Here is a 14,339-nt window from a genome sequence, read left to right as displayed (position 1 = left end):
GGAAAGGAGATTTCTCTCCTCGCCACCCCGCCTTCCTCAAGAATGTCCCCCTCCTTCCCGCTCCCTCGGGGGGGAAAGAGGCCACTTGGAGCAGCGCGCGCGCGCAGACCTTTTACGCGCAAACTTTTTACGCGCGGAACTTCTGCTCGCTCGCTTGCTAGTTTGCGCGCAGGCAGCGGGCAGCGCCAACCCTTTGCTGCGGTGCTTCTCCGCCTGACTCACTCACCCGAGGGCGGACTCCGCCTGCTCTGTGGGGGGAGATGAGCTTCTCGCCTTCCTTCCCACCCCGACGAAAAGTTCTCGCGGCTGCGCTAGCGGGGAGGACGGCGCGCTGCTTCTCCTTCGCCAAGGGCCGCGGCGCCCTCGCTCTCCGCGCAACCGCGAGGTTTCCTTCCTCCCTCCCGAGGCGCCGCTCTTTTCGGGCCGCCGAGGCACTTCGGCCTCCTCCTCTTCCCTTTCTCGCTCGCTCGACAACCCCTCGCCTTCCCGTGCCAGGCTAGAGGAGGAGGCGGGAGGAGGAGGAGGAGCCCAGGCCGGCGGGGAGGAGTTGCGAACAGGTCTTTGCAACGTGGTTGAAAGGGAAAGAGAGAGCGAGGGAGACCCGGGTTAGTCAGCGCTGGAGCGGGACGAAAACCGCCCAGCTCTCCTCCCAGCGCTTGCAGCCTCCAGCCTCGGGGGATTTACTCGGAGCCAGCACGGAAAACGGTTCTCAGTGCCCGTCCCGAAGTACTATCAGCAGCAGTAGTACTAAGTCCCTGCATGGTTGGCGCTTCTGCCTTCAAAACAACCCTGCGAGGTAGTCCGGGCTGAATGGCGGGTGCCTGGCTCGCTGTCAGTGGCCGCTGACACTTAACTCAGTGGTTTCCCAAGGGTGGCAAATCACCCTGGTGTGGCGGGAGGGGATGGCAAGTGTGGCAGGAAGATTCAAGGACAACCAAAGAAACGTTTAAACATGTCAGTGCGGTGTAAACATGTCTGGCGTCACTCCGAATATGGATAGGTATCTTTCCAAATGAGAGCCGAGAGCACCAAGGGTAGACTGTAGACAGTCACAGGACATTGCCAAGAGTTGTTCCTGTTTTCCTGTTTACATTCTTAACAATAATAATAATTTAAAAATTGGTGTGGGGCAAGCAGATTTTTATTATATAAATTCAATAATAAATAAATAATGATCTGATTTACATCCTATGCCCTTTTAAAATGTGTTTTTTTGTGTGGGGATGGGGCTGTTGGGTGGTTGTTTTTATTTTTATTATGCATTTTGTGGTTTTATATCTTGATTTTATTCTGTGAACTGCCCTGAGACCCCCAGGGTTTAGGACAGTATCTAAATTAAATACATAAATAATATTCCAAAAGTTTGGCCCAGAGAACAAAGTTTGAGAACCACTGCACTAACAAGGCACCGCTTTTGAGCACATGCGAGCAATGTTTCCTTCCCTCATGTTTTCTATCCATAAACAGCATTTTTATGGGTGCAGAATTAGTTGCACTGACTTCCAAATCCAAAAGGGCAGGGGGGGGGGTTTCCCCCCAGCTGGAGCTCACTAGAGCTCAGCTCCTGTACCTCTCAGGTGAGTGCCATTGCCTTTCTAAGAGAACAAGGGATAAGTCTGTCGTGAGCACCTCTTTTTCTAGAAAAATAGCCCTGCAAAAGGGTATAGGTGAATGTGAAGCTAAGGACCAAGACCAAGATGACGGTCCACCAAGGTCTTGTGTTGAGCATGCTGTTTTGTGGAAGTGAGTTGTGGGCAACCTGACACCCACCAGGAGCAACACATATTGTTCATGAAGTGTGAAGAGACATTAGTGTCTCTTTTGGAAGTGCCTGGGGCATATGCTGCCCAGAGACCATCCGAGTCATGCCCCCTGACCCAAGGTCAGAAATTATAATTCACACTGCTTCAATTTATAGTAATTAGTAAAGCTTTCATTCCTTAAAACACAAGCAGGGACCCTCGAGCCTATGGACCAAGTTAGGATTGGCACAGGCCCCAATTTGGCCTATGAGGCCATTTTTTCCAAACTGCTCACCTGCCCTACAGCTGATGTCATTGATATGTGACTTCAGGTGTGGGGTAGGTAGAGACATGGATGCAAAGGAACAAATAGGAACCTCTTGATTGTTCCCTGCCCAAAATGGGAACTCCAGTACAGCTGCTCCCACCAGGGCTTGCTGTCAGCACAAATATATGTTTTTATTTATAATAAAAATATTATAACTCTCAGTTCAGTAAAAAGATCGCCATGTGCTTTATGTAAACCCAGCAAAAATACAAACAATTTAATATTTTCCCTAAAAACTAGGTTAAAACAAAGCGCAAATCACAAATAAAACAGAGAATTTTCATTTGCCCAAACAAGACTTGAATATGCCTAACTAAGCTCTCAGTATGACAGCCCTGAATCTGTTTGTGTTTACCTATTATTTCTACAGTAACTGTAATTAGAAAAAAACGTGCTATAGGTTTTTCTCAAAAGAAAGCTGTATGGCAGGTCATTAAGGCTGCAATTCTATAGTCACACATGAATTTGAGTCCCCTTAAAGTCAGTGGGACTTACTTCTGGGTAGACAGGTACAGGATTGTACTGAAATATCCACGTTTTACATACTCGGGAACTGTGAGCGTTACTTGTGCAAAGCTGAGCAGAGATTTGAATGACTAGGTCACCTATGTTCTCGTTATTCTTTTGGCTGGTTCCCATATTCCCATATTCCCTTGTACTTTTATTTTTATGGACATGACATTTTGCCAAGTACAAAGCATCAGACAAAATGTTCTGAATGCATTCTGTCTATAGCAAGAAAGCCCTGTGTTTCCCTCACATTCTGTCTACATGCTTGATTCCCTAGTGGCTAGAGAACAGTTTTTCTGTCTCATGATAGTAGAACTCATAGATATCCAATGAAACAAAGTTGGAATATTCAGGATAGATAAAAGAAAGTACCGTATTTTTCGCTCCATAAGACGCACCAGACCACAAGACGCACCTAGTTTTTGGAGGAGGAAAACAAGAAAAAAAATATGCTGAATCTCAGAAGCCAGAACAGCAAGAGGGATCACTGCAGTGAAAGCAGCAATCCCTCTTGCTGTTCTGGCTTCTGTGATAGTTGTGCAGCCTGCATTCACTCCATAAGACGCACACACATTTCCCCTTACTTTTTAGGAGGGAAAAAGTGAGTCTTATAGAGCAAAAAATACAGTACTTATTCAGGCAACGTAGTCAAACTGTGGATGGCCACAAACCTGGATGGCTTTAAAACAGGATTAGACAAATTTGTGGAGGAGGGGGTTATCAATACCTAGCACGATTCAGAGCGGGCCCCTTCCTTGCCCCCATGACACCCTTTGATTCTCAGTTCAACCATCAGGTAAGGCTGGCTTGATCCTTGCTCTGCCTTGTTCCTGATGCAAATCTTCACTCATCCCTTCTTCCCTGGGGAAGGCACCATATTGTGCTTCGTCTCAGGTGCCAAAATGTATTGGGCCAGTGCTGGGACCAACACTAAGAGTATATTGCATTGACAATGTAATATATATTGCAATGGGCAGATTCCATGTGCATGTTCATTATGATTGATGCATCCTTTATCAAATTCCACAGAAATGCAATCGCTCTTTAACAGATTTCCAACTGAGTCAGCTCATATGCCCATCATCAGATAACCAAGGAAAGGAAGGGATAAGAAATCAACAGCTCCAACCTAACCATGTCTACTCAGAAGTCCGATTGAATTCAGTGGAGCTTACTCCAAGGTAAATTGAGTTAGGGTTGCAGCCAGAGCTGTAATCCAAAACATATGTGGTATATGGGCATGTCTGAATTGATCCTGTCATGTCCAGATGATAAAACCGTGTTTTGAGAAATAAAGCAAGTATTTCCTTCAATATATAAGCAAATTATGAGTGTGCTCAGTGTGCAAACATGCTTGTTTATTTTTCCCATCTGTTATGTACTACTCGGCGGTATTTTGTTTCACAGAATAATTGCTGCCCTTAAATCAAACATTACTGATTTTATTAAGAAACCTGCCTGATTAATCAGGCTGAGGCTTTGAACAAAGGAATTTCCCATGCACGGAATTGCTAATGGCAAATAATGGAGGGACGGAAGAAAAAAACCCAGCAACCACCTGGTTTAATCCTGCTCCAATTTGTCAAGAGAACAAAGCTGCCTGCAGGACTGTGCTTGAAAACCACGTTTAGCGCCCTCTGTGAATCTGTCTCAGTGGAAAAAATGAAGCTGATGTCTGCACAGCTAAAATGAAACCTCACCAGACAAAGGATCCTGCTCAAAGACATATGCAGGCTTTCCTCCCCTGATAAAGACGAACACAACAATTGCAAGCAACTCTGAAAAGTTCTTGGGACAATTTCCATCACACACACAAAACACTTTTGTGCACAGATGTAGCAGCACATAGCATATGACAGAAGAAAACTGGCTTGTGAGGAACATGGAATCATAGAATCATAGAGTTGGAAGAGACCACAAGGGCCATCGAGTCCAACCCCCTGCCAAGCAGGAAACACCATCAGAGCACTCCTGGCATATGGTTGTCAAGCCTCTGCTTAAAGACCTCCAAAGAAGGAGACTCCACCACACTCCTTGGCAGCAAATTCCACTGTCGAACAGCTCTTACTGTCAGGAAGTTCTTCCTAATGTTTAGGTGGAATCTTCTTTCTTGTAGTTTGGATCCATTGCTCCGTGTCCGCTTCTCTGGAGCAGCAGAAAACAACCTTTCTCCCCCCTCTATGTGACATCCTTTTATATATTTGAACATGGCTATCATATCACCCCTTAACCTCCTCTTCTCCAGGCTGAACATGCCCAGCTCCCTTAGCCGTTCCCCATAAGGCATCGTTTCCAGGCCTTTGAACATTTTGGTTGCCCTCCTCTAGACACGTTCCAGTTTGTCAGTGTCCTTCTTGAACTGTGGTGCCCAGAACTGGACACAGTACTCCAGGTGAGGTCTGACCAGAGCAGAATACAGTGGCACATGACAAAGCAGGGGTAGATGCCCCCTAGATTTTGGTAGACTACAGTTTCCGTTATCTGGTGTTGGTGGGAGTTCTGTCCCAACAACATATGGAAATTGCCACATTGGCTACCCGTGATCTTAGGGAAGACAGGATAGGAAAGGGATACCCCATCTCATCTGACAACCCTACTAGGATTCTAATCCAATCCAACCGGGAAGGCCAGGTGGCCCAAAACCTAGTTTATCTTTGCCAAACATGAGAGCATAAATAGGGAATAGCAGCTGTCAGCGGTGATGTATGGAAGTGAGAGCTGGACCATAAAGAAGGCTAATCACGGAAGAATTGATGCTTTTGAATTATGGTGCTGGAGGAGACTCTTGAGAGTCCCATGGACTGCAAGAAGATCAAACCTATCCATTCTGAAGGAAATCAGCCCTGAGTGCTCACTGGAAGGACAGATCCTGAAGCTGAGGCTCCAATACTTTGGCCACCTCATGAGAAGAGAAGACTCCCTGGAAAAGACCTTGATGTTGGGAAAGATGGAGGCTACAAGGAGAAGGAGACGACAGAGGACGAGGTGGTGGGACAGTGTTCTCAAAGCTACCAGCATGAGTTTGACCAAACTGTGGGAGGCAGTGGAAGACAGGAGTGCCTGTCGTGCTCTGGTCCAGGGGGTCACGAAGAGTCGGACACAACTAAATGACTAAACAACAACAACAACAAACAGCTGTCAGAAGCAGAAAGATTCAGGATTATGGTGGGTTGATGAATCAGGTTGCCATAAAGCTTCATATATGTTTTGTGAAGTTTTACCTGAAAGTTCTAAAGGTATTGAGCATCTTTAACAAGGTCTGATGGATTTTGACATCAAAAGACCTGGCATTTTAATAAAGTGCAATGCAGTGAACATAGGAGAAATGTCTGCTGTTATAAAGCTCAACACATCTCTCCCTGCTTTACTGTTTTTAGCCTCCAGCATGCAATTTCTTCTAACACCTTGCCACCCTTCCTTTCAAGTCTAAGCAACTTGTTCCAAGAAATCGCAACACAGAATTTATCTTGCACCTGCCTCGCCCTTCACCTGTCCAGCCTGTTCTTTTACCTCCGGTGTGCCCATTACTGCATCTCCTGCCCCAGGCTCTAATTCCTGTTTACTTGATCCGATACCTGACAACCAGCCAACGCACAGCCGCAACTCCTGCCTCTGAGTCAGTGTTAGAAACCGAGATATGAAAGCTAGGAGCTAAACGGCACTTTAAACCTAAATTATGGGTGCAACAACGGAATGTCTAGGCACACTTTTGTTTATATCAATAAAACAAACCTGAGAATGAATGAGCTGAGGCTAAAATACAGTGGTACCTCAGGTTAAGAACTTAATTCGTTCTGGAGGTCCGTTCTTAACCTGAAACTGTTCTTAACCTGAAGCACCACTTTAGCTAATGGGGCCTCCTGCTGCCGCTGCGCTGCCGCTGCACGATTTCTGTTCTCATCCTGAAGCAAAGTTCTTAACCCGAGGTACTATTTCTGGGTTAGCGGAGTCTGTAACCTGAAGCGTCTGTAACCTGAGGTACCACTGTGTTATGTTCGTTTCTCACATGGTCCAGTCCTTCCCCTGCCCTCCCCACCCCCTAATATTCTGTTGTTGTTTTTTGTTTGTTTTTTTATTAAGGGTTTTCTTGTTTTACAGAAGTAAGTGTAATGCCTCGTTGTTGTTTTTCCATGTAACATTTTTACAAATCCATTTCATTTGTTGAGGCATTAGGGGGAGAAGAAAAGAAAAAAGAAAAGGGGGGGGTGGAGAGAGGGAAAATGGAAGGGGGTGGGGTCGGGTGGCGGTGTTTCTATTGTGTTTAATGTATGTAGAGTTTGGGGTCAGCGTTGTTTGTGTTGTTCGCTTGTGTTCCTTTGGTGGTGAGAGAGGTTGGGGTTGGCCTAGGGTGTGATTGTTTGCTTGTGATTGGCTGTGGTGATCTTTGTTTTCGTGTGTGAGTGAGGTGGGTGGGTGTTTTGGATCAGGTTAGCCATATTGATTTGTATGCTGTTGCCCACCCCCTAATATTCGTAAGTGGGTCTCTTCTCCAGTCTTCAAAGAGTAGCTGGAAGTGGGGAAGCAGAAAAAGCCCCTCCTTCCTCCCACTCTGAGGTTTAATCTGAAATCTTAGGCGCCCAGCGCTCAGAAACTGCTCGCCCTAATGTAATTCCCTGTCGCAAAATGCGCCTAGAACAATGAGAGTTTTGAACATTGTTGCAGGTCCTCCCCCCACCCAGCCTCTTGCTCACAAAACAACAAACTCTGCCCTCAAACTATCTAAGAGAGAGAAGGGGTGCCACCCATTTGTCATCTGGTACAGAGCCCCCTTTTTCTTGGTTCTCTTAATGGTCCACAGTGGTGTAGCGTGGGTTGTCAGCACCCGGGGCAAGGCAAGTAATTTGCGCCCCCTAACCCAGGGCAAGGCAAGTAATTTGCGCCCCCCCCCCGCTGCACTGTCCCTCCCCCAGATAGTCCCTCGCTCTCTCTCCGCACCGCACCGCACGCCTGGCACCTTCCCCTCCACAGTGGGCGGCGACCCGGCGGCTCGGATCGGATTCGCACAGCCAGCACTGCAGTGAGAGAGAGTGAGTGAGCCAGGTAGGAGCAGAGAGCTGCGAGTGTGAGCGCGCCCCTCCCAGATGTTGCGCCTGGTGCGGCCGGCCCCCCCCTGCACCCCCCACGCTACGCCACTGATGGTCCACCCTGCTAGACGATCCACTTGTTAGGATTATAGGCATTAGAAACCTGGCACCCACAAACCCGTAATAGTATTAACAAATGTTGCTAGTGTGCACAAGGCTGCAACCATTGCAATTTGTTATTTATTGGCAGAACAAACATGGAATGTATGTTCCAGCCACAGTTAAGCCCATTATTTCAATCATCATCTTCGTTATTTTAATTTGTTGATGTATTTTTTTCTTTCTTTCATGACCTTGCCCCCCCCCCAATGACATACAAATGACTTAAATAAATAAAAATGAAAATTATCAGGACTTCTACAGGTTTCGGGTGTGGCTCATGGTGGCCCCAAAGGCCCCATACCACACAAATTATTGGAAAATCTTCAGCAACAGACTTCCTCTTGTATGTGTTTACTTCATTGGGCAGAGAGATTATATTGCCAGGCACTCAAACACAAGAGTGGCTTAGCGATTTGCATTTGGCAATAAAAGGCTTCTATTGAGAAACTGGTTCTTCCACAAAAGCAGCAGGGCTAATGCCACAGACTGAGCGATTTCTTGAAAGATGCACATAAAAAAACTAAGCAAGCAGTAGAGTAATTACACATTCTTTTTTTTCTTCTTCTTACTCCGAAACAACTAAGAATAAGGAAGGGAAAGGAAGCTTCTTCCATAAGCGGAATGCCTTCTCCACCCCCACAACGCTCAGGAAACACTTTTCTTTCTTCCCTGCCACAAAACCCGAACAGAGGATCTTTACATTTCTGAGGAGAACAGGAGCATGTCATGGTTTAAAAATAGCCACCATGAGGGCACACAGAAAGGCAAATTAGATGAAAACGGAGATCCTGTCTCTTGAGCTTCCTTTTATAAAACAGCAGGAAGGACTGGGGGGCTGGGGGCTGGGACCATAGCTCAAGGGGAGAGGGGCTAACCCTTATGCTCTCAGTGTCCATTTTCCTGAGGTGAATTGCTGTTCAAGGTAAAGGTAAAGGGACTCCTGACCATTAGGTCTAGTTGTGACCAACCTTGGGGTTGCAGTGCTCATCTCACTTTATTGGCCGAGGGAGCCGGCGTACAGCTTCCGGGTCATGTGGCCAGCATGCCTAAGCCGCTTCTGGCGAACCAGAGCAGTGCACGGAAACACCGTTTACGTTCCCGCCGGAGCGGTACCTATTTATCTACTTACACTTTGACGTGCTTTCAAATGTGCTTGGCAGGAGCAGGGACCGAGCAACGGGAGCTCACCCCGTCACGGGGATTCGAACCACTGACCTTCTGATCAGCAAGTTCTAGGCTCTGTGGTTTAACCCACAGCGCCAGCCGCGTCCCGTGAATTGCTGCTACCAACCCACAAATAGGTACCTGCTCAATTTGGTAACATACAGAGGTACACGACACCGGTGCTGGCTCCAACAGGGCAAATAGTAGCAGGTGATGGGAAGCGGTGGGTCACATCCACCTAAGTTTTACTCAGAGTAGACTTATCAAAATCAGCAGGCCAAAAGTTAGCCAGGTGGGTTTGAGTAAAACCTAGGGCTCATCCAGACTTCCGCCTGCCCTGCCACTTTCCCTTGGGAAAACTTGCTGTTTACCGCTGAACTGGAGCAAACAACAACCAGATTTTCTCCAGTTTGATGTTTGCTCCATTTTAGCGCTAAATATCAGGTTTTCTGGGGGAAACGGTGGGCCAAAGGCAAAATCGCATGGTAAAGGTAAAAAGGTAAAGGACCGCTGGATGGTTAAGTCCAGTCAAAGGTGACTATGGGGTTGGGGCGCTCATCTCGCTTTCAGGCTGAGGGAGCCGGCGTTGGTCCACAGACAGCTTTCCGGGTCATGTGGCCAGCATGACTAACCCGCTACTGGCACAACGGAACACCGTGACGAAAACCAGGGTGCAAGGAAATGCCATTTACCTTCTCGCCGCAGCGGTACCTATTTATCTACTTGCACTGGTATGCTTTCGAACTGCTAGGTTGGCAAGAACTGGGACAGAACAATGTGGGGATTCGAACAGCTGATGTTCGGATCAGCAAGGTCCTAAAACTGCATGGACCTATGCCTAGAAAGTGCAGAACAAGCAGAAAGCCGCTTGGAACTATGCAGAAGTGTGGAACACACAACAAGCGGAAGTGTGGACAAGCAACCCAATTTATAACAGCAAAATGCCATGTGGGGAAAGGATAAAAACCCTTCTCTCCCAATCCTCTCCCTCATGACTATTTTTCCTAAATTATCTTTTAATCAACAGGGGCTCTAATTGTAATCCAGTGTCTTGTCTGGTCTGTCCTATAGATACACTAAGCATGTGCCACGCAAGTGTGTATTACAGTATTTTTACTTTGATATTTAATTTTGGTTTTGCTTGTTTTGCTATGGACTATTTATATGGGAGTGGTTGCTGAAGGCAGAAAGCAAAAGACTAAGCCTTATGAGGAACGGTTGAAGGAGCTGGGTATGTTTAGCCTGGAAAAGAGGAGACTGAGCGGAGATGTGAAAGCTACCTTCAAATATCTCAAGGTTGTCACATGGAAAAGGGAACGAGCTTGTTTTCTCCTGCTCTGGAGGGTAGGACTCAAACAAACGGCTTCAAGTTGCAAGAAAGGAGATTCTGACTAAACATCAAGAAGAATAAGAGCTGTTTGACGGTGGAACAGTCTCCCTCCAGAGGTTGTGGACTCTCCCTTCCTGCGAGGTTTTTAAGCAGTTCCCTCACTGCAAGAAGCGAAGTTACAGGGAACCAGGCAGAGGGACTTATCGGTAGTGGCACTCGCCCTGTGGAATGCCCTCCTATCAGATGTCAAAGAAATAAACAACTATCTGACATTTAGAAGACATCTGAAGGCAGCCCTGTTCAGGGAAGTTTTTAATGACTGATGGTTTAATGTAATTTTGATCTTCTGTTGGAAGCCGCCCAGAGTGGCTGGGGAAACCCAGCCGGGTGGCTTAGCTGAGATTCCTGCATTGTAGGGGGCTGGACTAGATGACCCTTAGGGTCCCTTCCAACTCTACAATGTTATAAACAACTATCTGGCTTTTAGAAGACATCTGAAGGCAGCCCTATTTAGGGAAGTTTTTAATGTTTGATTTTTATATATTATTATTATCATTATTATTATTTTCTATTGGGAGCCTCCCAGGGTGGCTGGGGAAACCCAGCCAGATGGGTGGGGTATGAATAATAAATTATTATTATTAATTATTATTATTATTATTATTCTATGATGGGTTATATCCAATGGTGGCTTTGCCTTTATTGCACCCGTTTCTCCTCCAACCACATAGACCCTTCATCTCACCTGAAAGGCTGCGGGAACTCCCTAGATAGAGGACGAAGGGCAGTGGTTGGAAAGAAGGATTGGGGGAAACCAGGTCCCCAGACTTCGTCTCTCCAGATCACCCTCTCCTGAGGCTGAGGGGAACTGCTTTCTGCTAAGGTTAAGGCACCATGGACACAACAACCCAACGGGCAAAACGAAAGCTGCGTAGCCCCTTGCAAAGAGCTTGGGCTCTTTGGAATGCTTAACTTTGTCAACTTTGAACTGTTCATGCTCATCCTTGCTGTATCTCAAAATGATACTCTGTTCAGAAGCGGGTTGTCAAAGCATGACAAGCTGTTGATCTAGGAAAACAAGCCTGAAGCTTCACGCTTCCTGTAGATGCTGGCCGGTGTTGCATGTATGGACCCGATATTCACCTGGTTAAACCTGAAGGTTTGAATCAGGATTTTTGGCACATTCCAGCCAAAGCAAAAGCAGCCTCAGGAAAGGCTGATCTGGAGCGATCTTTAACCCTTCCCCTTCCTCAAGTTTCTCCCATCTAAAGCATCTCCGCTCGGCTTTTGCTACATGTCTCTGCACGTAACATATAAAGGCTTAGAGGAGGACTTTAGGTAAGCCCTTTTAAATTCCATTTAGATCAACAGGAAAGTTCTGCTTTATATTAAAGGTCAAATTAAACATTGCATGAATCCCACTTTTTAAAAAGGGGTGCTTAATGCTGCTATGTTTTTTTTCCAAGGAAATGTAACTGTGGGACCCCAATCCAGCATGCCCCCCATTCTGGATAGGTTCCCTGTTGAATATCTCCCCGTCCCCCCATTGCACATTTGCAGCCAGAATTGTCAGTGGGAAACCTGAGTGAGATCGGTGCTGGATCAGGTCCCCACGGCTATTATTCATTCCTTTAAAAGAAAAGTGTCATGCTTTAAAATATATATTTGTGAATGAGTCCCCCATTGAACAAGATGGGACATCTTCTGTGTTAGCATACATAGGACCAAGTTCTATGTCTGCCCCATTGAAATTAGCAGACCTCTTTAAATGTTTCGTTTCAGTTAGGTCATGCCTAGCATTAATTGGATTGCAAACTGCCTTGCCTTGCTGGAAGGGTGACGTTACACAATTTGCCCCACCTCGAAACAAAAAAGCAAAAAATAACCGCCACCCACGCCCACACACAAAAAAACCACCCCTTGGCTTCTTGTAGAATCATTTCCTCTATTTCTGTTTGCTTTGAATCATTCTCTACTCTACACATCTCCCCCTTCCCCCTTCTCTCCATCTGACATATCATGCGGACAGAGCCTGAATGAGTAACCTTTGCAAAGTTGCATCACTTGTGTGGAGGAAACAGCCATCTTATTTTCTGTCTCTTGCTGACCCCCTTGGCCTTCATTAACAATGTAAAATACGTTTCCTTCCTGCTCACAAAGGATTAGATCAGCAATGGGTAAAACAATACGTGCACAGACAATGCAGAAAAAACTCCATCGCTTCACATTTGACCTAGAAGTCTGTTTTAGAGTTTTGCCAGTCTTCCGTCTTTTAGGATATCGGGAGGGATTCAAGCACCTACCGGATATTTAGGTTTGCACAATTAAAATGTATTATCTCTTATTTTGAAATAATAATAATAATAATAATAATAATAATAATAATAATAATAATAATTTATTATTTAAACCTCGCCCATCTGGCTGGGTTTCCCCAGCCACTCTGGGCGGCTTCCAAAATAATATTAAAATACTGTGTTACATCAAACATTAAAAGCTTCCCTAAACAGGGCTGCCTTCAGATGTCTTCTAAAAGTCTGGTAGTTGTTGTTCTCTTTGACATCTGGTGGGAGGGCGTTCCACAGGGAGGGCGCCACTACCGAGAAGGCCCTCTGCCTGGTTCCCTGTAACTTGGCTTTTCGCAGTGAGGGAACCGCCAGAAGGCCCTCGGTGCTGGACCTCAGTGTCCGGGTAGAACGATGGGGGTGGAGACGCTCCTTCAGGTATACTGGACTGAGAAACTGTTAGTTGCTGTTTCTTGCCCAGGGCAACCCAAAGTGTCTTACAAGCAAATGAAATGTTGCAGGCTTGGATTAAAGGTGCATATTGGGGACTGATTAGGTTGAATGCTATAACAACGCATTATCATTGTGCACACGATAGTTTCCAAAGTACAGCGGTACCTGGAAAATCGAACGGAATCCGTTCTGGAAGTCCATTCGACTTCCAAAATGTTCAGAAACCAAGGCGCAGCTACGGAAGCCCCAGAAGCCCCACCAGACGTTCAGGTTCCAAAGAACGTTTGCAAACTGGAACACTCACTTCCGGGTTTGCGGAAAGTATACAATCCCACTCCCACCTCAAGACGCAACAATCAGAAGCCCTATTCAAAGTAAAGGGACCCCTGACCATTAGGTCCAGACGCAGATGACTCTGAGGTTGTGGTGCTCATCTCGCTTTACTGGCCGAGGGAGCCGGCATACAGCTTCCGGGTCATGTGGCCAGCATGACTAAGCCACTTCTGGCGAACCAGAGCAGCGCATGGAAACACCGTTTACCTTCCTGCCGGAGTGGTACCTATTTATCTACTTGTACTGCGTGCTTTCGAACTGCTAAGTTGGCAGGAGCAGGGACCAAGCAACGGGAGCTCACCCCATTGCGGGGATTCGAACCGCTGACCTTCTGATCGGCAAGTCCTAGGCTCTGTGGTTTAGACCACAGCGCCACCCGCGTCCTATTACCTCCCTGCTATTTCTGGTCCTCCTCCTGTTTGTCTCACTCAAACATTTCCCCCCGATTGCCATGGTGACTTGCTGAAACTTAAATCCTCTTCTGATTAGTGCAAATAATCTGTCCGCTCATGTACAGTGCAAATCTGCACTGTAGAAGAAGAAAAAAAGGGGGGAACCCCAAAATAGCCTAAAGAAGGATTTAGTGGGTGGGTGGAGTCGGCAATATTTTCATTCCAACCTTGAATGAACAAATGTGACCCTTTTCCCAGAGAGGAATTTGAAGAATTTATCTGGTTTCCTGAAGGCCAAGTGATTGTCTCAATGGCAACTGGAGCTAAGAAGACAGAGCAAAGTGAAATTGTAGCTTGGCATACCAGAGAACTCAACGTGAATACATGGGATCGACTTACAAACTCCACCCAAACAACCCCAAAACTTCACCCTGGCATGTAGTGTGGGGTTGCATCGTTTGTGCTGTGGGTAAAGGATTTATTTATCTATAAAAAGCATTTATATACTGCCATCTCGTAAAACTTCGGGGTGTTGCACAGTTATACGCAGACAATAAAACATGAAAAACCATCGGGGGGGAAAAGAGTACGAAATAACTCATAAAATGCCTGGCTT

The 14,339-nt window shown here is 46.4% G+C and overlaps 1 protein-coding gene across 4 annotated transcripts in view; it reads right to left on the bottom strand.

Moving 5' to 3' along the window:
* Positions 1–975, bottom strand: part of LIMD1 (LIM domain containing 1) — a 42,689-nt gene extending 41,714 nt beyond the window's left edge. The window contains exon 1 of one of the 4 annotated variants that reach the window (XR_014503342.1): positions 227–975. The gene's annotated coding sequence lies outside the window, so the exon portion shown is untranslated. The remainder of the gene's footprint in view (positions 1–226) is intronic. The other 3 variants (XR_014503343.1, XM_083404904.1, XM_083404903.1) reach the window with 3 other exon arrangements.
* Between the last annotated feature and the right edge of the window lie 13,364 nt (positions 976–14,339).

The sequence above is a fragment of the Podarcis tiliguerta genome (genome assembly GCF_965153285.1).
Source record: "Podarcis tiliguerta genome assembly, chromosome: 12".
In the NCBI taxonomy this organism is placed as follows: Eukaryota; Metazoa; Chordata; class Lepidosauria; order Squamata; family Lacertidae; genus Podarcis; species Podarcis tiliguerta.
The sequence above is the reverse complement of the archived record's forward strand: the minus strand, read 5'-3'. Positions and strand labels throughout refer to the sequence as shown.